Raw genomic sequence first — 25,557 nt, 5'->3', positions numbered from 1 at the left:
TAGTGGCAAAGTACTGAAAATTAGTGGCAAAGTGCTGAAAAGTGTGGCAAAGTACTGAAAAGTTGTGGCAAAGTAGTGGCAATGCACTGAAATGTGTGGCAAAGTACTGCAAAGTTGTGGCAAAGTGCTGAAAAATAATGGCAAAGTACTGAAAAGCAGTGGCAAAGTGCTGAAAAGTGTGGCAAAGTACTGAAACGTTGTGGCATAGTAGTGGCAAAGCACTGAAATGTGTGGAAAAGTACTGAAAAGTTGTGGCAAAGTGCTGAAAAGTAGTGGCAAAGTACTGAAAAGTAGTGGCAAAGTGCTGAAAAGTAGTGGCAAAGTACTGAAAAGTGTGGCAAAATGCTGAAAAGTAGTGGCAAAGTACTGAAAAGTAGTGGCAAAGTGCTGAAAAGTGTGGCAAAGTACTGAAAAGTTGTGGCAAAGTAGTGGCAAAGCACTGAAATGTGTGGCAAAGTACTGCTAAGTTGTGGCAAAGTGCTGAAAAGTAGTGGCAAAGTACTGAAAAGCAGTGGCAAAGTGCTGAAAAGTGTGGCAAAGTACTGAAACGTTGTGGCAAAGTAGTGGCAAAGCACTGACATGTGTGGAAAAGTACTGAAAAGTTGTGGCAAAGTGCTGAAAAGTAGTGGCAAAGTACTGAAAAGTAGTGGCAAAGTGATGAAAAGTGTGGCAAAGTACTGGAAAGTTGTGGTAAAGAAGTGGCAAAGCACTGACATGTGTGGCAATGTACTGAAAAGTTGAGGCAAAGTAGTGGCAAAGCACTGAAATGTGTGGCAAAGTACTGAAAAGTTGTGGCAAAGTAGTGGTAAAACACTGAAATGTGTGGCAAAGTACTGCAAAGTTGTGGCAAAGTGCTGAAAAGTAGTGGCAAAGTACTGAAAAGTAGTGGCAAATTGCTGAAAAGTGTGGCAAAGTACTGAAAAGTTGTGGCAAAGTCGTGGCAAAGTACTGAAAAGTGTGGCAAAGTACTGAAAAGTTGTAGCAAAGTGCTGAAGAGTAGTGGCAAAGTACTGAAAAGTGTGGCAAAGATCTGAAAAGTAGTGGCAAAGTACTGAAAAGCAGTGGCAAAGTGCTGAAAAGTGTGGCAAAGTACTGAAAAGTTGTGGCAAAGTGCTGAAAAGTAGTGGCAAAGTACTGAAAAATAGTGGTAAAGTACTGAAAAGCAGTGGCAAAGTGCTGAAAAGTCTGGCAAAGTACTGACAAGTTGTGGGAAATTAGTGGCGAAGCACTGAAAAGTGTGGGAAGTACTGAAAAGTTGTGGCAAAGTGCTGAAAAGTAGTGGCAAACTACTGAAAAGCAGTGGCAAATTGCTGAAAAGTGTGGCAAAGTACTAAAAAGTTGTGGCAAAGTCGTGGCAAAGTACTGAAAAGTGTGGCAAAGTACTGAAAAGTTGTAGCAAAGTGCTGAAGAGTAGTGGCAAAGTACTGAAAAGTGTGGCAAAGTGCTGAAAAGTAGTGGCAAAGTACTGAAAAGTTGTGGCAAAGTAGTGGCAATGCACTGAAATGTGTGGCAAAGTACTGAAAAGTAGTGGCAAAGTACTGAAAAGTAGTGGCAAAGTGCTGAAAAGTGTGGAAAAGTACTGAAAAGTTGTGGCAAAGCAGTGGCAAAGCACTGAAATATGTGGCAAAGTACTGCTAAGTTGTGGCAAAGTGCTGAAAAGTAGTGGCAAAGTACTGAAAAGCAGTGGCAAAGTGCTGAAAAGTGTGGCAAAGTACTGGAAAGTTGTGGTAAAGAAGTGGCAAAGCACTGACATGTGTGGCAATGTACTGAAAAGTTGAGGCAAAGTAGTGGCAAAGCACTGAAATGTGTGGCGAAGTACTGAAAAGTTGTGGCAAAGTAGTGGTAAAACACTGAAATGTGTGGCAAAGTACTGCAAAGTCGTGGCAAAGTGCTGAAAAGTAGTGGCAAAGTACTGAAAAGTAGTGGCAAAGTGCTGAAAAGTAGTAGCAAAGTACTGAAAAGTGTGGCAAAATGCTGAAAAGTAGTGGCAAAGTACTGAAAAGTTGTGGCAAAGTGCTGAAAAGTAGTGGCAAACTACTGAAAAGCAGTGGCAAATTGCTGAAAAGTGTGGCAAAGTACTGAAAAGTTGTGGCAAAGTCATCGCAAAGTACTGAAAAGTGTGGCAAACTACTGAAAAGCAGTGGCAAAGTGCTGAAAAGTGTGGCAAAGTATTGAAAAGTTGTGGCAAACTCGTGGCAAAGTACTGAAAAGTGTGGCAAAGAGCTGAAAAGTGTGGCAAAGAGCTGAAAAGTAGTGGCAAAACACTGAAAAGTTGTGGCAAAGTGCTGAAAAGTAGTGGCAAAGTTCTGAGAAGTGTGTCAAATACAGAAAAGTTGTGGCAATGTGCTGAAAAATAGTGGTAAAGTACTGAAAAGCAGTGGCAAAGTGCTGAAAAGTCTGGCAAAGTACTGACAAGTTGTGGGAAATTAGTGGCAAAGCACTGAAAAGTGTGGCAAGTACTGAAAAGTTGTGGCAAAGTGCTGAAAAGTAGTGGCAAACTACTGAAAAGCAGTGGCAAATTGCTGAAAAGTGTGGCAAAGTACTAAAAAGTTGTGGCAAAGTCGTGGCAAAGTACTGAAAAGTGTGGCAAAGTACTGAAAAGTTGTAGCAAAGTGCTGAAGAGTAGTGGCAAAGTACTGAAAAGTGTGGCAAAGTGCTGAAAAGTAGTGGCAAAGTACTGAAAAGTGTGGCAAAGTGCTGGAAAGTAGTGGCAAAGTACTGAAAAGTAGTGGCAAAGTGCTGAAAAGTAGTAGCAAAGTACTGAAAAGTGTGGCAAAATGCTGAAAAGTAGTGGCAAAGTACTGAAAAGTTGTGGCAAAGTGCTGAAAAGTAGTGGCAAACTACTGAAAAGCAGTGGCAAATTGCTGAAAAGTGTGGCAAAGTACTGAAAAGTTGTGGCAAAGTCGTCGCAAAGTACTGAAAAGTGTGGCAAAGTACTGGAAAGTTGTGGCAAAGTGCTGAAAAGTAGTGGCAAAGTACTGAAAATTAGTGGCAAAGTGCTGAAAAGTGTGGCAAAGTACTGAAAAGTTGTGGCAAAGTAGTGGCAATGCACTGAAATGTGTGGCAAAGTACTGCAAAGTTGTGGCAAAGTGCTGAAAAATAATGGCAAAGTACTGAAAAGCAGTGGCAAAGTGCTGAAAAGTGTGGCAAAGTACTGAAACGTTGTGGCATAGTAGTGGCAAAGCACTGAAATGTGTGGAAAAGTACTGAAAAGTTGTGGCAAAGTGCTGAAAAGTGTGGCAAAGTATTGAAAAGTTGTGGCAAAGTCGTGGCAAAGTACTGAAAAGTGTGGCAAAGTACTGAAAAGTGTGGCAAAGAGCTGAAAAGTAGTGGCAAAACACTGAAAAGTTGTGGCAAAGTGCTGAAAAGTAGTGGCAAAGTTCTGAGAAGTGTGTCAAATACAGAAAAGTTGTGGCAATGTGCTGAAAAATAGTGGTAAAGTACTGAAAAGCAGTGGCAAAGTGCTGAAAAGTCTGGCAAAGTACTGACAAGTTGTGGGAAATTAGTGGCAAAGCACTGAAAAGTGTGGCAAGTACTGAAAAGTTGTGGCAAAGTGCTGAAAAGTAGTGGCAAACTACTGAAAAGCAGTGGCAAATTGCTGAAAAGTGTGGCAAAGTACTAAAAAGTTGTGGCAAAGTCGTGGCAAAGTACTGAAAAGTGTGGCAAAGTACTGAAAAGTTGTAGCAAAGTGCTGAAGAGTAGTGGCAAAGTACTGAAAAATGTGGCAAAGTGCTGAAAAGTAGTGGCAAAGTACTGAAAAGTGTGGCAAAGTGCTGGAAAGTAGTGGCAAAGTACTGAAAAGTAGTGGCAAAGTGCTGAAAAGTAGTAGCAAAGTACTGAAAAGTGTGGCAAAATGCTGAAAAGTAGTGGCAAAGTACTGAAAAGTTGTGGCAAAGTGCTGAAAAGTAGTGGCAAACTACTGAAAAGCAGTGGCAAATTGCTGAAAAGTGTGGCAAAGTACTGAAAAGTTGTGGCAAAGTCGTCGCAAAGTACTGAAAAGTGTGGCAAAGTACTGGAAAGTTGTGGCAAAGTGCTGAAAAGTAGTGGCAAAGTACTGAAAATTAGTGGCAAAGTGCTGAAAAGTGTGGCAAAGTACTGAAAAGTTGTGGCAAACTAGTGGCAATGCACTGAAATGTGTGGCAAAGTACTGAAAAGTTGTGGCAAAGTGCTGAAAAGTAGTGGCAAAGTACTGAAAAGTAGTGGCAAAGTGCTGAAAAGTAGTGGCAAAGTACTGAAAAATAGTGGTAAAGTGCTGAAAAGCAGTGGCAAAGTGCTGAAAAGTCTGGCAAAGTACTGACAAGTTGTGGGAAATTAGTGGCAAAGCACTGAAAAGTGTGGGAAGTACTGAAAAGCAGTGGCAAATTGCTGAAAAGTGTGGCAAAGTACTGTAAAGTTGTGGCAAAGTGCTGAAAAGTGTGGCAAAGTATCGGAAAGTTGTGGTAAAGTAGTGGCAAAGCACTGAAAAGTAGTGGCAAAGTGTTGAAAAGTATGGCAAAGTAGTGACAAGTGTGGCAAAGTAGTGGCAAAGCACTGAAAAGTGTAGCAAAGTACTGAAAAGTTGTGGCAAAGTGCTAAAAAGTAGTGGCAAAGTACTGAAAAGAAGTGGCAAAGTGCTGAAAAGTGTGGCAAAGTACTGTAAAGTTGTGGCAAAGTGCTGAAAAGTAGTGGCAAAGTGCTGAAAAGTGTGGCAAAGTACTGAGAAGTTATGGCAAAGTAGTGGCAAAGCACTGAAAAGTGTACAAAGTACTGAAAAGTTGTGGCAAAGTGCTGAAAAGTGTGGCAAAGTACTGAAAAGTTGTGACAAAGTGCTGAAAAGTAGTGGCAAAGTGCTGAAAAGTGTGGCAAAGTACTGAGAAGTTACGGCAAAGTAGTGGCAAAGAACTGAAAAGTGTGGCAAAGTACTGAAAAATTGTGGCAAAGTGCTTAAAAGTAGTTGCAAAGTACTGAAGAGCAGTGGCAAACAGCTGAAAAGTGTGGCAAATTATTGAAAAGCTGTGGCAAAGTCGTGACAAAGTACTGAAAAGTGTGGCAAAGTGTGGCAAAGTACAGAAAAGTTGTGGCAAAGTGCTGAAAAGTAGAGGCAAAGTACTGAGAAGTGTGGCAAAGTACTGAAAAGTAGTGGCAAAGTGCTGAAAAGTGTGGCAAAGTACTGAAAAGTTGTGGCAAAGTAGTGGCAAAACACTGAAATGTGTGGCAAAGTACTGCAAAGTTGTGGCAAAGTGCTGAAAAGTAGTGGCAAAGTACTGAAAAGCATGTGGCAAAGTGCTGAAAAGTGTGGCAAAGTACTGAAACGTTGTGGCAAAGTAGTGGCAAAGCACTGAAATGTTTGGAAAAGTACTGAAAAGTTGTGGCAAAGTGCTGAAAAGTAGTGGCAAAGTACTGAAAAGCAGTGGCAAAGTGCTGAAAAGTGTGGCAAAGTACTGAAACGTTGTGGCAAAGTCGTGGCAAAGTACTGAAAAGTGTGGCAAAGTACTGAAAAGTTGTAGCAAAGTGCTGAAGAGTAGTGGCAAAGTACTGAAAAGTGTGGCAAAGTGCTGAAAAGTAGTGGCAAAGTACTGAAAAGCAGTGGCAAAGTGCTGAAAAGTGTGGCAAAGTACTGAAACGTTGTGGCAAAGTGCTGAAAAGTAGTGGCAAAGTACTGAGAAGTGTGGCAAAGTACTGAAAAGTAGTGGCAAAGTGCTGAAAAGTGTGGCAAAGTACTGACAAGTTATGGCAAATAGTGGCAAACAGCTGAAAAGTGTGGCAAATTATTGAAAAGCTGTGGCAAAGTCGTGACAAAGTACTGAAAAGTGTGGCAAAGTGTGGCAAAGTACACAAAAGTTGTGGCAAAGTACTGAAAAGTAGTGGCAAAGTGCTGAAAAGTGTGGCAAAGTACTGAAAAGTTGTGGCAAAGTAGTGGCAAAACACTGAAATGTGTGGCAAAGTACTGCAAAGTTGTGGCAAAGTGCTGAAAAGTAGTGGCAAAGTACTGAAACGTTGTGGCAAAGTAGTGGCAAAGCACTGAAATGTTTGGAAAAGTACTGAAAAGTTGTGGCAAAGTGCTGAAAAGTAGTGGCAAAGTACTGAAAAGCAGTGGCAAAGTGCTGAAAAGTGTGGCAAAGTACTGAAACGTTGTGGCAAAGTCGTGGTAAAGTACTGAAAAGTGTGGCAAAGTACTGAAAAGTTGTAGCAAAGTGCTGAAGAGTAGTGGCAAAGTACTGAAAAGTGTGGCAAAGTGCTGAAAAGTAGTGGCAAAGTACTGAAAAGCAGTGGCAAACTGCTGAAAAGTGTGGCAAAGTACTGAAACGTTGTGGCAAAGTGCTGAAAAGTAGTGGCAAAGTACTGAGAAGTGTGGCAAAGTACTGAAAAGTAGTGGCAAAGTGCTGAAAAGTGTGGCAAAGTACTGACAAGTTATGGCAAATAGTGGCAAACAGCTGAAAAGTGTGGCAAATTATTGAAAAGCTGTGACAAAGTCGTGACAAAGTACTGAAAAGTGTGGCAAAGTGTGGCAAAGTACACAAAAGTTGTGGCAAAGTGCTGAAAAGTAGTGGCAAAGTACTGAGAAGTGTGGCAAAGTACTGAAAAGTAGTGGCAAAGTGCTGAAAAGTGTGGCAAAGTACTGAAAAGTTGTGGCAAAGTAGTGGCAAAACACTGAAATGTGTGGCAAAGTACTGCAAAGTTGTGGCAAAGTGCTGAAAAGTAGTGGCAAAGTACTGAAAAGCATGTGGCAAAGTGCTGAAAAGTGTGGCAAAGTACTGAAACGTTGTGGCAAAGTAGTGGCAAAGCACTGAAAACTGTTGCAAAGTACTGAAAAGTTGTGGCAAAGTGCTGAAAAGTAGTGGCAAACTACTGAAAAGCAGTGTCAAATTGCTGAAAAGTGTGGCAAAGTACTGAAAAGTTGTGGCAAAGTCGTGGCAAAGTACTGAAAAGTGTGGCAAAGTACTGAAAAGTTGTAGCAAGGTGCTGAAGAGTAGTGGCAAAGTACTGAAAAGTGTGGCAAAGTGCTGAAAAGTAGTAGCAAAGTACTGAAAAGCAGTGGCAAAGTGCTGAAAAGTGTGGCAAAGTACTGAAACGTTGTGGCAAAGTGCTGAAAAGTAGTGGCAAAGTACTGAGAAGTGTGGCAAAGTACTGAAAAGTAGTGGCAAAGTGCTGAAAAGTGTGGCAAAGTACTGACAAGTTATGGCAAATAGTGGCAAAGCACTGAAAAGTGAGGCAAAGTACTGAAAAATTGTGGCAAAGTGCTGAAAAGTAGTGGCAAATTACTGAGAAGTGTGGCAAAGTACGGTAAAGTAGTGGCAAAGTATAACAAAGTAGTGACAAAGTAGTGACAAAGTACGGCAAAGTAGTGGCAAAGTACTGCAAAGTACGGCAAAGTAGTGGCAAAGTATAACAAAGTAGTGACAAAGTAGTGGCAAAGTAGTGGCAAAGTAGTGGCAAAGTAGTGGCAAAGTACTGAAAAGAACTGAAAAGTACGGCAAAGTAGTGGCAAAGTATGGCAAAGTATGGCAAAGTATGGCAAAGTAGTGGCAAAGTATGGCAAAGTAATGCAAAGTACGGCAAAGTAGTGGCAAAGTACTGCAAAATAGTGGCAAAGTAGTGGCAAAGTACGGTAAAGTAATGGCAAAGTACGGCAAAGTAGTGACAAAGTATGGCAAAGTAGTGGCAAAGTAGTGGCAAAGTACTGCAAACTAGTGGCAAAGTATTTCAAGTAGTAGCAAAGTATGGCAAAGTAGTGGCAAAGTATAACAAAGTAGTGGCAAAGTATAACAAAGTAGTGACAAAGAAGTGGCAAAGTAGTGGCAAAGTACTGAAAAGTAGTGGCAAAGTACTGAGAAGTGTGGCAAAGTACTGAAAAGTAGTGGCAAAGTGCTGAAAAGTGTGGCAAAGTACTGACAAGTTATGGCAAATAGTGGCAAACAGCTGAAAAGTGTGGCAAATTATTGAAAAGCTGTGGCAAAGTCGTGACAAAGTACTGAAAAGTGTGGCAAAGTGTGGCAAAGTACACAAAAGTTGTGGCAAAGTACTGAAAAGTAGTGGCAAAGTGCTGAAAAGTGTGGCAAAGTACTGAAAAGTTGTGGCAAAGTAGTGGCAAAACACTGAAATGTGTGGCAAAGTACTGCAAAGTTGTGGCAAAGTGCTGAAAAGTAGTGGCAAAGTACTGAAAAGCATGTGGCAAAGTGCTGAAAAGTGTGGCAAAGTACTGAAACGTTGTGGCAAAGTAGTGGCAAAGCACTGAAATGTTTGGAAAAGTACTGAAAAGTTGTGGCAAAGTGCTGAAAAGTAGTGGCAAAGTACTGAAAAGCATGTGGCAAAGTGCTGAAAAGTGTGGCAAAGTACTGAAACGTTGTGGCAAAGTAGTGGCAAAGCACTGAAATGTTTGGAAAAGTACTGAAAAGTAGTGGCAAAGTGCTGAAAAGTGTGGCAAAGTACTGACAAGTTATGGCAAATAGTGGCAAACAGCTGAAAAGTGTGGCAAATTATTGAAAAGCTGTGACAAAGTCGTGACAAAGTACTGAAAAGTGTGGCAAAGTGTGGCAAAGTACACAAAAGTTGTGGCAAAGTGCTGAAAAGTAGTGGCAAAGTACTGAGAAGTGTGGCAAAGTACTGAAAAGTAGTGGCAAAGTGCTGAAAAGTGTGGCAAAGTACTGAAAAGTTGTGGCAAAGTAGTGGCAAAACACTGAAATGTGTGGCAAAGTACTGCAAAGTTGTGGCAAAGTGCTGAAAAGTAGTGGCAAAGTACTGAAAAGCATGTGGCAAAGTGCTGAAAAGTGTGGCAAAGTACTGAAACGTTGTGGCAAAGTAGTGGCAAAGCACTGAAAACTGTTGCAAAGTACTGAAAAGTTGTGGCAAAGTGCTGAAAAGTAGTGGCAAACTACTGAAAAGCAGTGTCAAATTGCTGAAAAGTGTGGCAAAGTACTGAAAAGTTGTGGCAAAGTCGTGGCAAAGTACTGAAAAGTGTGGCAAAGTACTGAAAAGTTGTAGCAAAGTGCTGAAGAGTAGTGGCAAAGTACTGAAAAGTGTGGCAAAGTGCTGAAAAGTAGTGGCAAAGTACTGAAAAGCAGTGGCAAAGTGCTGAAAAGTGTGGCAAAGTACTGAAACGTTGTGGAAAAGTGCTGAAAAGTAGTGGCAAAGTACTGAGAAGTGTGGCAAAGTACTGAAAAGTAGTGGCAAAGTGCTGAAAAGTGTGGCAAAGTACTGACAAGTTATGGCAAATAGTGGCAAAGCACTGAAAAGTGAGGCAAAGTACTGAAAAATTGTGGCAAAGTGCTGAAAAGTAGTGGCAAAGTACTGAGAAGTGTGGCAAAGTACGGTAAAGTAGTGGCAAAGTATAACAAAGTAGTGACAAAGTAGTGACAAAGTACGGCAAAGTAGTGGCAAAGTACTGCAAAGTACGGCAAAGTAGTGGCAAAGTATAACAAAGTAGTGACAAAGTAGTGGCAAAGTAGTGGCAAAGTAGTGGCAAAGTAGTGGCAAAGTACTGAAAAGAACTGAAAAGTACGGCAAAGTAGTGGCAAAGTATGGCAAAGTATGGCAAAGTATGGCAAAGTAGTGGCAAAGTATGGCAAAGTAATGCAAAGTACGGCAAAGTAGTGGCAAAGTACTGCAAAATAGTGGCAAAGTAGTGGCAAAGTACGGTAAAGTAATGGCAAAGTACGGCAAAGTAGTGACAAAGTATGGCAAAGTAGTGGCAAAGTATGGCAAAGTAGTGGCAAAGTAGTGACAAAGTACTGCAAACTAGTGGCAAAGTATTTCAAGTAGTGGCAAAGTATAACAAAGTAGTGACAAAGTAGTGACAAAGTAGTGACAAAGTACGGCAAAGTACTTCAAAGTACGGCAAAGTACGGCAAAGTAGTGGCAAAGTATAACAAAGTAGTGACAAAGTACTGGCAAAGTAATGGCAAAGTAGTGGCAAAGTACAGAAAAGTACTGAAAAGTATGGCAAAGTAGTGGCAAAGTAATGAAAAGTGTGGCAAAGTAGTGGCAAAGTACCGCGAAGTAGTGGCGAAGTACTGAAAAGTACGACAAAGTAGTGGCAAAGTAATGAATAGTGTGCAAAGTACTGCAAAGTAGTTGCAAAGTACTGCAAAGTAGTGGCAAAGTACTGAAAAGTAGTGGCAAAGTACTGAAAAATAGTGGCAAAGTACTGAAAAGTAGTGGCAAAGTACGGCAAAGTAGTGGCAAATTACTGCAAAGTAGTGGCAAAGTACAGCAAAGTACGGCAAAGTACTGCAAAGTAGTGGCAAAGTAGTGGCAAAGTACGGTAAAGTAGTGGCAAAGTATAACAAAGTAGTGACAAAGTACGGCAAAGTAGTGGCAAAGTACTGCAAAGTACGGCAAAGTATGGCAAAGTACTGCAAAGTACGGCCAAGTAGTGGCAAAGTAGTGGCAAAGTACTGCGAAGTAGTGGCAAAGTACGGCAAAGTAGTGGCAAAGTATTTCAAAGTAGTGGCAAAAGTATAACAAAGTAGTGGCAAAGTATAACAAAGTAGTGACAAAGTAGTGGCAAAGTAGTGGCAAAGTACTGACAATTACTGAAAATTACTGAAAAGTACGGCAAAGTAGTGGCAAAGTAATGAAAAGTGTGGCAAAGTAGTGGCAAAGTACTGCGAAGTAGTGGCAAAGTACGGCAAAGTAGTGGCAAAGTACGGCAAAGTATGGCAAAGTATGGCAAAGTAGTGGCAAAGTAGTGGCAAAGTATGGCAAAGTAGAGGTAAAGTACTGCAAAGTAGTGGCGAAGTACTGAAAAGTACGACAAAGTAGTGGCAAAGTAATGAAAAGTGTGCAAAGTACTGCAAAGTAGTGGCAAAGTACTGCAAAGTAGTGGCAAAGTACTGAAAAGTAGTGGCAAAGTAAGGCAAAGTAGTGGCAAAGTACTGCAAAGTACGGCAAAGTACGGCAAAGTAGTGGCAAAGTAGTGGCAAAGTACGGTAAAGTAGTGGCAAAGTACGGCAAAGTAGTGGCAAAGTACGGCAAAGTATGGCAAAGTAGTGACAAAGTAGTGGCAAAGGAGTGACAAAGTAGTGGCAAAGTAGTGACAAAGTAGTGGCAAAGTACTGCAAAGTAGTGGCAAAGTATTTCAAAGTAGTGGCAAAGTATGGCAAAGTAGTGGCAAAGTAGTGACAAAGTAGTGGCAAAGTAGTGGCAAAGTAGTGGCAAAGTAGTGGCAATGTAGTGGCAAAGTACTAAAAAGTACTGAAAAGTCTGGCAAAGTAGTGGCAAAGTACTGCGAACTAGTGGCAAAGTACGGCAAAGTAGTGGCAAAGTACGGCAAAGTAATGGCAAAGTATGGCAAAGTATGGCAAAGTAGTGGCAACGTATGGCAAAGTAGAGGTAAAGTACTGCAAAGTAGTGGCGAAGTACTGAAAAGTACGACAAAGTAGTGGCAAAGTAATGAATAGTGTGCAAAGTACTGCAAAGTAGTGGCAAAGTACTGCAAAGTAGTGGCAAAGTACTGAAAAGTAGTGGCAAAGTACTGAAAAGTAGTGGCAAAGTACTGAAAAGTAGTGGCAAAGTACGGCAAAGTAGTGGCAAAGTATAACAAAGTAGTGACAAAGTAGTGGCAAAGTAGTGGCAAAGTACTGAAAATTACTGAAAATTACTGAAAAGTAAGGCAAAGTAGTGGCAAAGTAATGAAAAGTGTGGCAAAGTAGTGGCAAAGTACTGCGAAGTAGTGGCAAAGTACGGCAAAGTATGGCAAAGTAATGGCAAAGTAGTGGCAAAGTATGGCAAAGTAGAGGTAAAGTAATGCAAAGTAGTGGCGAAGTACTGAAAAGTACGACAAAGTAGTGGCAAAGTAATGAATAGTGTGCAAAGTACTGCAAAGTAGTGGCAAAGTACTGCAAAGTAGTGGCAAAGTACTGAAAAGTAGTGGCAAAGTACTGAAAAGTAGTGGCAAAGTACTGAAAAGTAGTGGCAAAGTACGGCAAAGTAGTGGCAAAGTATAACAAAGTAGTGACAAAGTAGTGGCAAAGTAGTGGCAAAGTACTGAAAATTACTGAAAATTACTGAAAAGTAAGGCAAAGTAGTGGCAAAGTAATGAAAAGTGTGGCAAAGTAGTGGCAAAGTACTGCGAAGTAGTGGCAAAGTACGGCAAAGTATGGCAAAGTAATGGCAAAGTAGTGGCAAAGTATGGCAAAGTAGAGGTAAAGTAATGCAAAGTAGTGGCGAAGTACTGAAAAGTACGACAAAGTAGTGGCAAAGTAATGAATAGTGTGCAAAGTACTGCAAAGTAGTGGCAAAGTACTGCAAAGTAGTAGCAAAGTACTGCAAAGTAGTGGCAAAGTAGTGGCAAAGTACGGTAAAGTAGTGGCAAAGTATAACAAAGTAGTGACAAAGTAGTGACAAAGTACGGCAAAGTAGTGGCAAAGTACTGCAAAGTACGGCAAAGTATGGCAAAGTAGTGGCAAAGTATAACAAAGTAATGACAAAGTAGTGGCAAAGTAGTGGCAAAGTAGTGGCAAAGTACTGAAAAGAATGGCAAAGTAGTGGCAAAGTATGGCAAACTATGGCAAAGTAGTGGCAAAGTATGGCAAAGTAATGCAAAGTACGGCAAAGTAGTGGCAAAGTACTGCAAAATAGTGGCAAAGTACTGAGAAGTGTGGCAAAGTACTGAAAAGTAGTGGCAAAGTGCTGAAAAGTGTGGCAAAGTACTGACAAGTTATGGCAAATAGTGGCAAACAGCTGAAAAGTGTGGCAAATTATTGAAAAGCTGTGGCAAAGTCGTGACAAAGTACTGAAAAGTGTGGCAAAGTGTGGCAAAGTACACAAAAGTTGTGGCAAAGTACTGAAAAGTAGTGGCAAAGTGCTGAAAAGTGTGGCAAAGTACTGAAAAGTTGTGGCAAAGTAGTGGCAAAACACTGAAATGTGTGGCAAAGTACTGCAAAGTTGTGGCAAAGTGCTGAAAAGTAGTGGCAAAGTACTGAAACGTTGTGGCAAAGTAGTGGCAAAGCACTGAAATGTTTGGAAAAGTACTGAAAAGTTGTGGCAAAGTGCTGAAAAGTAGTGGCAAAGTACTGAAAAGCAGTGGCAAAGTGCTGAAAAGTGTGGCAAAGTACTGAAACGTTGTGGCAAAGTCGTGGTAAAGTACTGAAAAGTGTGGCAAAGTACTGAAAAGTTGTAGCAAAGTGCTGAAGAGTAGTAGCAAAGTACTGAAAAGTGTGGCAAAGTGCTGAAAAGTAGTGGCAAAGTACTGAAAAGCAGTGGCAAACTGCTGAAAAGTGTGGCAAAGTACTGAAACGTTGTGGCAAAGTGCTGAAAAGTAGTGGCAAAGTACTGAGAAGTGTGGCAAAGTACTGAAAAGTAGTGGCAAAGTGCTGAAAAGTGTGGCAAAGTACTGACAAGTTATGGCAAATAGTGGCAAACAGCTGAAAAGTGTGGCAAATTATTGAAAAGCTGTGACAAAGTCGTGACAAAGTACTGAAAAGTGTGGCAAAGTGTGGCAAAGTACACAAAAGTTGTGGCAAAGTGCTGAAAAGTAGTGGCAAAGTACTGAGAAGTGTGGCAAAGTACTGAAAAGTAGTGGCAAAGTGCTGAAAAGTGTGGCAAAGTACTGAAAAGTTGTGGCAAAGTAGTGGCAAAACACTGAAATGTGTGGCAAAGTACTGCAAAGTTGTGGCAAAGTGCTGAAAAGTAGTGGCAAAGTACTGAAAAGCATGTGGCAAAGTGCTGAAAAGTGTGGCAAAGTACTGAAACGTTGTGGCAAAGTAGTGGCAAAGCACTGAAAACTGTTGCAAAGTACTGAAAAGTTGTGGCAAAGTGCTGAAAAGTAGTGGCAAACTACTGAAAAGCAGTGTCAAATTGCTGAAAAGTGTGGCAAAGTACTGAAAAGTTGTGGCAGTCGTGGCAAAGTACTGAAAAGTGTGGCAAAGTACTGAAAAGTTGTAGCAAGGTGCTGAAGAGTAGTGGCAAAGTACTGAAAAGTGTGGCAAAGTGCTGAAAAGTAGTAGCAAAGTACTGAAAAGCAGTGGCAAAGTGCTGAAAAGTGTGGCAAAGTACTGAAACGTTGTGGCAAAGTGCTGAAAAGTAGTGGCAAAGTACTGAGAAGTGTGGCAAAGTACTGAAAAGTAGTGGCAAAGTGCTGAAAAGTGTGGCAAAGTACTGACAAGTTATGGCAAATAGTGGCAAAGCACTGAAAAGTGAGGCAAAGTACTGAAAAATTGTGGCAAAGTGCTGAAAAGTAGTGGCAAATTACTGAGAAGTGTGGCAAAGTACGGTAAAGTAGTGGCAAAGTATAACAAAGTAGTGACAAAGTAGTGACAAAGTACGGCAAAGTAGTGGCAAAGTACTGCAAAGTACGGCAAAGTAGTGGCAAAGTATAACAAAGTAGTGACAAAGTAGTGGCAAAGTAGTGGCAAAGTAGTGGCAAAGTAGTGGCAAAGTACTGAAAAGAACTGAAAAGTACGGCAAAGTAGTGGCAAAGTATGGCAAAGTATGGCAAAGTATGGCAAAGTATGGCAAAGTAATGCAAAGTACGGCAAAGTAGTGGCAAAGTACTGCAAAATAGTGGCAAAGTAGTGGCAAAGTACGGTAAAGTAATGGCAAAGTACGGCAAAGTAGTGACAAAGTATGGCAAAGTAGTGGCAAAGTAGTGGCAAAGTACTGCAAACTAGTGGCAAAGTATTTCAAGTAGTAGCAAAGTATGGCAAAGTAGTGGCAAAGTATAACAAAGTAGTGGCAAAGTATAACAAAGTAGTGACAAAGAAGTGGCAAAGTAGTGGCAAAGTACTGAAAAGTAGTGGCAAAGTACTGAGAAGTGTGGCAAAGTACTGAAAAGTAGTGGCAAAGTGCTGAAAATTGTGGCAAAGTACTGACAAGTTATGGCAAATAGTGGCAAACAGCTGAAAAGTGTGGCAAATTATTGAAAAGCTGTGGCAAAGTCGTGACAAAGTACTGAAAAGTGTGGCAAAGTGTGGCAAAGTACACAAAAGTTGTGGCAAAGTACTGAAAAGTAGTGGCAAAGTGCTGAAAAGTGTGGCAAAGTACTGAAAAGTTGTGGCAAAGTAGTGGCAAAACACTGAAATGTGTGGCAAAGTACTGCAAAGTTGTGGCAAAGTGCTGAAAAGTAGTGGCAAAGTACTGAAAAGCATGTGGCAAAGTGCTGAAAAGTGTGGCAAAGTACTGAAACGTTGTGGCAAAGTAGTGGCAAAGCACTGAAATGTTTGGAAAAGTACTGAAAAGTTGTGGCAAAGTGCTGAAAAGTAGTGGCAAAGTACTGAAAAGCAGTGGCAAAGTGCTGAAAAGTGTGGCAAAGTACTGAAACGTTGTGGCAAAGTCGTGGCAAAGTACTGAAAAGTGTGGCAAAGTACTGAAAAGTTGTAGCAAAGTGCTGAAGAGTAGTGGCAAAGTACTGAAAAGTGTGGCAAAGTGCTGAAAAGTGTGGCAAAGTACTGAAACGTTGTGGCAAAGTCGTGGCAAAGTACTGAAAAGTGTGGCAAAGTACTGAAAAGTTGTAGCAAAGTGCTGAAGAGTAGTGGCAAAGTACTGAAAAGTGTGGCAAAGTGCTGAAAAGTAGTGGCAAAGTACTGAAAAGCAGTGGCAAAGTGCTGAAAAGTGTGGCAAAGTACTGAAACGTTGTGGCAAAGTGCTGAAAAGTAGTGGCAAAGTACTGAGAAGTGTGGCAAAGTACTGAAAAGTAGTGGCAAAGTGCTGAAAAGTGTGGCAAAGTACTGACAAGTTATGGCAAATAGTGGCAAACAGCTGAAAAGTGTGGCAAATTATTGAAAAGCTGTGACAAAGTCGTGACAAAGTACTGAAAAGTGTGGCAAAGTGTGACAAAGTACACAAAAGTTGTGGCAAAGTGCTGAAAAGTAGTGGCAAAGTACTGAGAAGTGTGGCAAAGTACTGAAAAGTAGTGGCAAAGTGCTGAAAAGTGTGGCAAAGTACTGAAAAGTTGTGGCAAAGTAGTGGCAAAACACTGAAATGTGTGGCAAAGTACTGCAAAGTTGTGGCAAAGTGCTGAAAAGTAGTGGCAAAGTACTGAAAAGCATGTGGCAAAGTGCTGAAAAGTGTGGCAAAGTACTGAAACGTTGTGGCAAAGTAGTGGCAAAGCACTGAAAACTGTTGCAAAGTACTGAAAAGTTGTGGCAAAGTGCTGAAAAGTAGTGGCAAACTACTGAAAAGCAGTGTCAAATTGCTGAAAAGTGTGGCAAAGTACTGAAAAGTTGTGGCAAAGTCGTGGCAAAGTACTGAAAAGTGTGGCAAAGTACTGAAAAGTTGTAGCAAAGTGCTGAAGAGTAGTGGCAAAGTACTGAAAAGTGTGGCAAAGTGCTGAAAAGTAGTGGCAAAGTACTGAAAAGCAGTGGCAAAGTGCTGAAAAGTGTGGCAAAGTACTGAAACGTTGTGGAAAAGTGCTGAAAAGTAGTGGCAAAGTACTGAGAAGTGTGGCAAAGTACTGAAAAGTAGTGGCAAAGTGCTGAAAAGTGTGGCAAAGTACTGACAAGTTATGGCAAATAGTGGCAAAGCACTGAAAAGTGAGGCAAAGTACTGAAAAATTGTGGCAAAGTGCTGAAAAGTAGTGGCAAAGTACTGAGAAGTGTGGCAAAGTACGGTAAAGTAGTGGCAAAGTATAACAAAGTAGTGACAAAGTAGTGACAAAGTACGGCAAAGTAGTGGCAAAGTACTGCAAAGTACGGCAAAGTAGTGGCAAAGTATAACAAAGTAGTGACAAAGTAGTGGCAAAGTAGTGGCAAAGTAGTGGCAAAGTAGTGGCAAAGTACTGAAAAGAACTGAAAAGTACGGCAAAGTAGTGGCAAAGTAGTGGCAAAGTATGGCAAAGTAGTGGCAAAGTATGGCAAAGTAATGCAAAGTACGGCAAAGTAGTGGCAAAGTACTGCAAAATAGTGGCAAAGTAGTGGCAAAGTACGGTAAAGTAATGGCAAAGTACGGCAAAGTAGTGACAAAGTATGGCAAAGTAGTGGCAAAGTATGGCAAAGTAGTGGCAAAGTAGTGACAAAGTACTGCAAACTAGTGGCAAAGTATTTCAAGTAGTAGCAAAGTATGGCAAAGTATGGCAAAGTAGTGGCAAAGTATAACAAAGTAGTGACAAAGTAGTGACAAAATACGGCAAAGTACTTCAAAGTACGGCAAAGTACGGCAAAGTAGTGGCAAAGTATAACAAAGTAGTGACAAAGTACTGGCAAAGTAATGGCAAAGTAGTGGCAAAGTACAGAAAAGTACTGAAAAGTATGGCAAAGTAGTGGCAAAGTAATGAAAAGTGTGGCAAAGTAGTGGCAAAGTACCGCGAAGTAGTGGCGAAGTACTGAAAAGTACGACAAAGTAGTGGCAAAGTAATGAATAGTGTGCAAAGTACTGCAAAGTAGTTGCAAAGTACTGCAAAGTAGTGGCAAAGTACTGAAAAGTAGTGGCAAAGTACTGAAAAATAGTGGCAAAGTACTGAAAAGTAGTGGCAAAGTACGGCAAAGTAGTGGCAAATTACTGCAAAGTAGTGGCAAAGTACAGCAAAGTACGGCAAAGTACTGCAAAGTAGTGGCAAAGTAGTGGCAAAGTACGGTAAAGTAGTGGCAAAGTATAACAAAGTAGTGACAAAGTACGGCAAAGTAGTGGCAAAGTACTGCAAAGTACGGCAAAGTATGGCAAAGTACTGCAAAGTACGGCCAAGTAGTGGCAAAGTAGTGGCAAAGTACTGCGAAGTAGTGGCAAAGTACGGCAAAGTAGTGGCAAAGTATTTCAAAGTAGTGGCAAAAGTATAACAAAGTAGTGGCAAAGTATAACAAAGTAGTGACAAAGTAGTGGCAAAGTAGTGGCAAAGTACTGACAATTACTGAAAATTACTGAAAAGTACGGCAAAGTAGTGGCAAAGTAATGAAAAGTGTGGCAAAGTAGTGGCAAAGTACTGCGAAGTAGTGGCAAAGTACGGCAAAGTAGTGGCAAAGTACGGCAAAGTATGGCAAAGTATGGCAAAGTAGTGGCAAAGTAGTGGCAAAGTATGGCAAAGTAGAGGTAAAGTACTGCAAAGTAGTGGTGAAGTACTGAAAAGTACGACAAAGTAGTGGCAAAGTAATGAAAAGTGTGCAAAGTACTGCAAAGTAGTGGCAAAGTACTGCAAAGTAGTGGCAAAGTACTGAAAAGTAGTGGCAAAGTAAGGCAAAGTAGTGGCAAAGTACTGCAAAGTACGGCAAAGTACGGCAAAGTACGGCAAAGTAGTGGCAAAGTAGTGGCAAAGTACGGTAAAGTAGTGGCAAAGTACGGCAAAGTAGTGGCAAAGTACGGCAAAGTATGGCAAAGTAGTGACAAAGTAGTGGCAAAGGAGTGACAAAGTAGTGGCAAAGTAGTGACAAAGTAGTGGCAAAGTACTGCAAAGTAGTGGCAAAGTATTTCAAAGTAGTGGCAAAGTATGGCAAAGTAGTGGCAAAGTAGTGACAAAGTAGTGGCAAAGTAGTGGCAAAGTAGTGGCAAAGTAGTGGCAATGTAGTGGCAAAGTACTAAAAAGTACTGAAAAGTCTGGCAAAGTAGTGGCAAAGTACTGCGAACTAGTAGCAAAGTACGGCAAAGTAGTGGCAAAGTACGGCAAAGTAATGGCAAAGTATGGCAAAGTATGGCAAAGTAGTGGCAACGTATGGCAAAGTAGAGGTAAAGTACTGCAAAGTAGTGGCGAAGTACTGAAAAGTACGACAAAGTAGTGGCAAAGTAATGAATAGTGTGCAAAGTACTGCAAAGTAGTGGCAAAGTACTGCAAAGTACTGAAAAGTATGGTAAAGTAGTGGCAAAGTAATGAAAAGTGTGGCAAAGTAGTGGCAAAGTTCCGCGAAGTAGTGGCAAAGTACGGCAAAGTAGTGGCAAAGTACTGCAAAATAGTGGCAAATTAGTGGCAAAGTACGGTAAAGTAATGGCAAAGTACGGCAAAGTAGTGACAAAGTATGGCAAAGTAGTGGCAAAGTATGGCAAAGTAGTGGCAAAGTAGTGGCAAAGTACTGCAAAGTAGTGGCAAAGTATTTCAAGTAGTAGCAAAGTATGGCAAAGTAGTGGCAAAGTATAACAAAGTAGTGACAAAGTAGTGGCAAAGTACTGAAAAGTACTGAAAAGTACTGAAAAGTACTGAAAAGTACGGCAAAGTAGTGGCAAAGTACTGAAAAGTTTGTCAAAGTAGTGGCAAAGTACTGCGAAGTAGTGGCAAAGTACGGCAAAGTAGTGGCAAAGTACTGCAAAGTACAGCATAGTACGACAAAGTACGGCAAAGTACGGCAATGTACTGCAAAGTACGGCAAAGTAGTGGCAAAGTATGGTAAAGTAGTGGCAAAGTGTGACAAAGTAGTGACAAAGTACGGCAAAGTAGTGGCAAAGTACTGCAAAGTACGGCAAAGTATGGCAAAGTAGTGGCAAAGTATAACAAAGTAGTGACAAAGTAGTGGCAAAGTAGTGGCAAAGTACTGAAAAGTACTGAAAAGTATGGCAAAGTAGTGGCAAAGTAATGAAAAGTGTGGCAAAGTAGTGGCAAAGTTCCGCGAAGTAGTGGCAAAGTACGGCAAAGTAGTGGCAAAGTATGGCAAAGTAATGCAAAGTACGGCAAAGTAGTGGCAAAGTACTGCAAAATAGTGGCAAATTAGTGGCAAAGTACGGTAAAGTAATGGCAAAGTACGGCAAAGTAGTGACAAAGTATGGCAAAGTAGTGGCAAAGTAGTGGCAAAGTACTGCAAAGTAGTGGCAAAGTATTTCAAGTAGTAGCAAAGTATGGCAAAGTATAACAAAGTAGTGGCAAAGTATAACAAAGTAGTGGCAAAGTATAACAAAGTAGTGACAAAGTAGTGGCAAAGTACTGAAAAGTACGGCAAAGTAGTGGCAAAGTAATGAAAAGTTTGTCAAAGTAGTGGCAAAGTACTGCGAAGTAGTGGCAAAGTACGGCAAAGTAGTATGGCAAAGTAGAGGAAAAGTACTGCAAAGTAGTGGCGAAGTACTGAAAAGTACGACAAAGTAGTGGCAAAGTAATGAAAAGTGTGCAAAGTACTGCAAAGTAGTGGCAAAGTACTGCAAAGTACGGCAAAGTAGTAGCAAAGTAGTGGCAAAGTACGGTAAAGTAGTGGCAAAGTACGGCAAAGTAGTGGCAAAGTACGGCAAAGTATGGCAAAGTAGTGACAAAGTAGTGGCAAAGTAGTGACAAAGTAGTGGCAAAGTAGTGACAAAGTAGTGGCAAAGTACTGCAAAGTAGTGGCAAAGTATTTCAAAGTAGTGGCAAAGTATGCCAAAGTAGTGGTAAAGTAGTGGCAAAGTACTGCAAAGTAGTGGCAAAGTATTTCAAGAAGTAGCAAAGTATGGCAAAGTAGTGGCAAAGTATGGCAAAGTTGAGGTAAAGTACTGCAAAGTAGTGGCAAAGTACTGAAAAGTACGACAAAGTAGTGGTAAAGTAATGAATAGTGTAAAAAGTACTGCAAAGTAGTGGCAAAGTACTGCAAAGTAGTGGCAAAGTACTGAAAAGTAGTGGCAAAGTACTGAAAAGTAGTGGCAAAGTACTGAAAAGTAGTGGCAAAGTACGGCAAAGTAGTGGCAAAGTAGTGGCAAAGTACGGTAAAGTAGTGGCAAAGTATAACAAAGTAGTGACAAAGTAGTGACAAAGTATGGCAAAGTAGTGGCAAAGTACTGCAAAGTACGGCAAAGTACGGCAAAGTAGTGGCAAAGTATAACAAAGTAGTGACAAAGTAGTGGCAAAGTAGTGGCAAAGTAGTGGCAAAGTACTGAAAAGTACTGAAAAGTATGGCAAAGTAGTGGCAAAGTAATGAAAAGTGTGGCAAAGAAGTGGCAAAGTACCGCGAAGTAGTGGCAAAGTACGGCAAAGTAGTGGCAAAGTACGGCAAAGTAGTGGCAAAGTATGGCAAAGTATGGCAAAGTAGTGGCAAAGTAATGCAAAGTAATGCAAAGTACGGCAAAGTAGTGGCAAAGTACGGCAAAGTAGTGGCAAAGTACTGCAAAATAGTGGCAAAGTACGGTAAAGTAATGGCAAAGTACGGCAAAGTAGTGGCAAAGTATTTCAAGTAGTAGCAATGTATGGCAAAGTAGTGGCAAAGTATAACAAAGTAGTGGCAAAGTATAACAAAGTAGTGACAAAGTAGTGGCAAAGTACTGAAAAGTACTGAAAAGTACTGAAAAGTACGGCAAAGTAGTGGCAAAGTAATGAAAAGTGTGGCAAAGTAGTGGCAAAGTACTGCGAAGTAGTGGCAAAGTATGGCAAAGCAGTGGCAAAGTACGGCAAAGTAGTGGCAAAGTACGGCAAAGTATGGCAAAGTATGGCAAAGTAGTGGCAAAGTAGTGGCAAAGTATGGCAAAGTAGAGGAAAAGTACTGCAAAGTAGTGGCGCAGTACTGAAACGTACGACAAAGTAGTGGCAAAGTAATGAAAAGTGTGCAAAGTACTGCAAAGTAGTGGCAAAGTACTGCAAAGTAGTGGCAAAGTACTGAAAAGTAGTGGCAAAGTAAGGCAAAGTAGTGGCAAAGTACTGCAAAGTACGGCAATGTAGTAGCAAAGTAGTGGCAAAGTACGGTAAAGTAGGGGCAAAGTACGGCAAAGTACGGCAAAGTAGTGGCAAAGTACGGCAAAGTATGGCAAAGTAGTGGCAAAGTACGGTAAAGTAGTGGCAAAGTATTACAAAGTAGTGACAAAGTAGTGACAAAGTACGGCAAAGTAGTGGCAAAGTACTGCAAAGTACGGCAAAGTACGGCAAAGTAGTGGCAAAGTATAACAAAGCAGTGACAAAGTAGTGGCAAAGTAGTGGCAAAGTAGTGGCAAAGTACTGAAAAGTACTGAAAAGTACGGCAAAGTAGTGGCAAAGTATGGCAAAGTAGTGGCAAAGTATGGCAAAGTAATGCAAAGTACGGCAAAGTAGTGGCAAAGTACTGCAAAATAGTGGCAAAGTAGTGGCAAAGTACGGTAAAGTAAAGGCAAAGTACGGCAAAGTAGTGACAAAGTATGGCAAAGTAGTAGCAAAGTATGGCAAAGTAGTGGCAAAGTATAACAAAGTAGTGGCAAAGTATAACAAAGTAGTGACAAAGTAGTGGCAAAGTAGTGGCAAAGTACTGAAAAGTACTGAAAAGTAAGGCAAAGTAGTGGCAAAGTAATGAAAAGTGTGGCAAAGTAGTGGCAAAGTACTGCGAAGTAGTGGCAAAGTACGGCAAAGTAGTGGCAAAGTACGGCAAAGTAGTGGCAAAGTACGGCAAAGTATGGCAAAGTATGGCAAAGTAATGGCAAAGTAGTGGCAAAGTATGGCAAAGTAGAGGAAAAGTACTGCAAAGTAGTGGCGAAGTACTGAAAAGTACGACAAAGTAGTGGCAAAGTAATGAAAAGTGTGCAAAGTACTGCAAAGTAGTGGCAAAGTACTGCAAAGTAGTGGCAAAGTACTGAAAAGTAGTGGCAAAGTACTGAAAAGTAGTGGCAAAGTACAGCAAAGTAGTGGCAAAGTACTGCAAAGTACAGCATAGTACGGCAAAGTACGGCAAAGTAGTGGCAAAGTATGGCAAAGTATGGCAAAGTAGTGGCAAAGTATGGCAAAGTAATGCAAAGTACGGCAAAGTAGTGGCAAAGTACTGCAAAATAGTGGCAAAGTAGTGGCAAAGTACGGTAAAGTAATGGCAAAGTACGGCAAAGTAGTGACAAAGTATGGCAAAGTAGTGGCAAAGTATGGCAAAGTAGTGGCAAAGTAGTGGCAAAGTACTGCAAAGTAGTGGCAAAGTATTTCAAGTAGTAGCAAAGTATGGCAAAGTAGTGGCAAAGTATAACAAAGTAGTGGCAAAGTATAACAAAGTTGTGGCAAAGTGCTGAAAAGTAGTGGCAAAGTACTGAAAAGTACTGAAAAGTACTGAAAAGTACTGAAAAGTACGGCAAAGTAGTGGCAAAGTAATGAAAAGTGTGGCAAAGTACTGCGAAGTAGTGGCAAAGTATGGCAAAGTAGTGGCAAAGTACGGCAAAGTAGTGGCAAAGTACGACAAAGTATGGCAAAGTAGTGGCAAAGTAGTGGCAAAGTATGGCAAAGTAGAGGAAAAGTACTGCAAAGTAGTGGCTTAGTACTGAAAAGTACGACAAAGTAGTGGCAAAGTAATGAAAAGTGTGCAAAGTACTGCAAAGTAGTGGCAAAGTACTGCAAAGTAGTGGCAAAGTACTGAAAAGTAGTGGCAAAGTAAAGCAAAGTAGTGGCAAAGTACTGCAAAGTACGGCAAAGTACGGCAAAGTAGTAGCAAAGTAGTGGCAAAGTACGGTAAAGTAGTGGCAAAGTACAGCAAAGTACGGCAAAGTAGTGGCAAAGTACGGCAAAGTATGGCAAAGTAGTGGCAAAGTAGTGGCAAAGTACGGTAAAGTAGTGGCAAAGTATAACAAAGTAGTGACAAAGTAGTGACAAAGTACGACAAAGTAGTGGCAAAGTACTGCAAAGTACCGCAAAGTACGGCAAAGTAGTGGCAAAGTATAACAAAGTAGTGACAAAGTAGTGGCAAAGTAGTGGCAAAGTACTGAAAAGTACTGAAAAGTACGGCAAAGTAGTGGCAAAGTATGGCAAAGTATGGCAAAGTAGTGGCAAAGTATGGCAAAGTAATGCAAAGTACGGCAAAGTAGTGGCAAAGTACTGCAAAATAGTGGCAAATTAGTGGCAAAGTACGGTAAAGTAAAGGCAAAGTACGGCAAAGCAGTGACAAAGTATGGCTAAGTAGTGGCAAAGTATGGCAAAGTAGTGGCAAAGTAGTGGCAAAGTACTGCAAAGTAGTGGCAAAGTATTTCAAGTAGTAGCAAAGTATGGCAAAGTAGTGGCAAAGTATAACAAAGTAGTGGCAAAGTATAACAAAGTAGTGACAAAGTAGTGGCAAAGTAGTGGCAAAGTACTGAAAAGTACTGAAAAGTACTGAAAAGTAAGGCAAAGTAGTGGCAAAGTAATGAAGTGTGGCAAAGTAGTGGCAAAGTACAGCGAAGTAGTGGCAAAGTACGGCAAAGTAGTGGCAAAGTACGGCAAAGTAGTGGCAAAGTACGGCAAAGTAGTGGCAAAGTACGGCAAAGTATGGCAAAGTATGGCAAAGTAATGGCAAAGTAGTGACAAAGTATGGCAAAGTAGAGGAAAAGTACTGCAAAGTAGTGGCGAAGTACTGAAAAGTACGACAAAGTAGTGGCAAAGTAATGAAAAGTGTGCAAAGTACTGCAAAGTAGTGGCAAAGTACTGCAAAGTAGTGGCAAAGTACTGAAAAGTAGTGGCAAAGTAAGGCAAAGTAGTGGCAAAGTACTGCAAAGTACGGCAAAGTACGGCAAAGTAGTGGCAAAGTACGGTAAAGTAGTGGCAAAGTACGGCAAAGTACGGCAAAGTAGTGGCAAAGTACGGCAAAGTAGTGGCAAAGTACGGCAAAGTATAGCAAAGTAGTGACAAAGTAGTGGCAAAGTAGTGACAAAGTAGTGGCAAAGTAGTGACAAAGTAGTGGCAAAGTACTGCAAAGTAGTGGCAAAGTATTTCAAAGTAGTGGCAAAGTATGGCAAAGTAGTGGCAAAGTAGTGGCAAAGTACTGCAAAGTAGTGGCAAAGTATTTCAAGTAGTAGCAAAGTATGGCAAAGTAGTGGCAAAGTATGGCAAAGTAGAGGTAAAGTAATGCAAAGTAGTGGCGAAGTACTGAAAAGTACGACAAAGTAGTGGCAAAGTAATGAATATTGTGCAAAGTACTGCAAAGTAGTGGCAAAGTACTGCAAAGTAGTGGCAAAGTACTGAAAAGTACTGGCAAAGTACTGAAAAGTAGTGGCAAAGTACTGAAAAGTAGTGGCCAAGTACGGCAAAGTAGTGGCAAAGTACTGCAAAGTACAGCTTAGTACGGCAAAGTACGGCGAAGTACGGCAAAGTATTGCAAAGTACGGCAAAGTAGTGGCAAAGTAGTGGCAAAGTACTGTAAAGTAGTGGCAAAGTGTGACAAAGTAGTGACAAAGTACGGCAAAGTAGTGGCAAAGTACTGCAAAGTACGGCAAAGTATGGCAAAGTAGTGGCAAAGTATAACAAAGTAGTGACAAAGTAGTGACAAAGTACGGCAAAGTAGTGGCAAAGTACGGCAAAGTACTGCAAAGTACGGCAAAGTAGTGGCAAAGTAGTGGCAAAGTACGGTAAAGTAGTGGCAAAGTATAACAAAGTAGTGACAAAGTAGTGACAAAGTACGGCAAAGTAGTGGCAAAGTACTGCAAAGTACGGCAAAGTATGGCAAAGTAGTGGCAAAGTATAACAAAGTAGTGACAAAGTAATGGCAAAGTAGTGGCAAAGTAGTGGCAAAGTACTGAAAAGTATGGCAAAGTAGTGGCAAAGTAATGAAAAGTGTGGCAAAGTAGTGGCAAAGTACCGCGAAGTAGTGGCAAAGTACGGCAAAGTTGTGGCAAAATACGGCAAAGTAGTGGCAAAGTATGGCAAAGTATGGCAAAGTAGTGGCAAAGTATGGCAAAGTAGTGGCAAAGTATGGCAAAGTAGAGGAAAAGTACTGCAAAGTAGTGGTGAAGTACTGAAAAGTACGACAAAGTAGTGGCAAAGTAATGAAAAGTGTGCAAAGTACTGCAAAGTAGTGGCAAAGTACTGCAAAGTACGGCAAAGTACGGCAAAGTAGTAGCAAAGTAGTGGCAAAGTATGGTAAAGTA

At 41.0% G+C, this 25,557-nt stretch overlaps 1 protein-coding gene across 4 annotated transcripts in view; it reads right to left on the bottom strand.

Moving 5' to 3' along the window:
- The window catches only part of LOC144357767 (uncharacterized), a 50,566-nt gene that overhangs the window by 13,314 nt on the left and 11,695 nt on the right, over window positions 1-25,557 (bottom strand). The gene's annotated exons all lie outside the window — the stretch shown is intronic.

Source organism: Saccoglossus kowalevskii (assembly GCF_978046115.1).
Source record: "Saccoglossus kowalevskii chromosome 4 unlocalized genomic scaffold, keSacKowa6.1 SUPER_4_unloc_1, whole genome shotgun sequence".
Classification (NCBI taxonomy): Eukaryota; Metazoa; Hemichordata; class Enteropneusta; family Harrimaniidae; genus Saccoglossus; species Saccoglossus kowalevskii.
The sequence above is the reverse complement of the archived record's forward strand: the minus strand, read 5'-3'. Positions and strand labels throughout refer to the sequence as shown.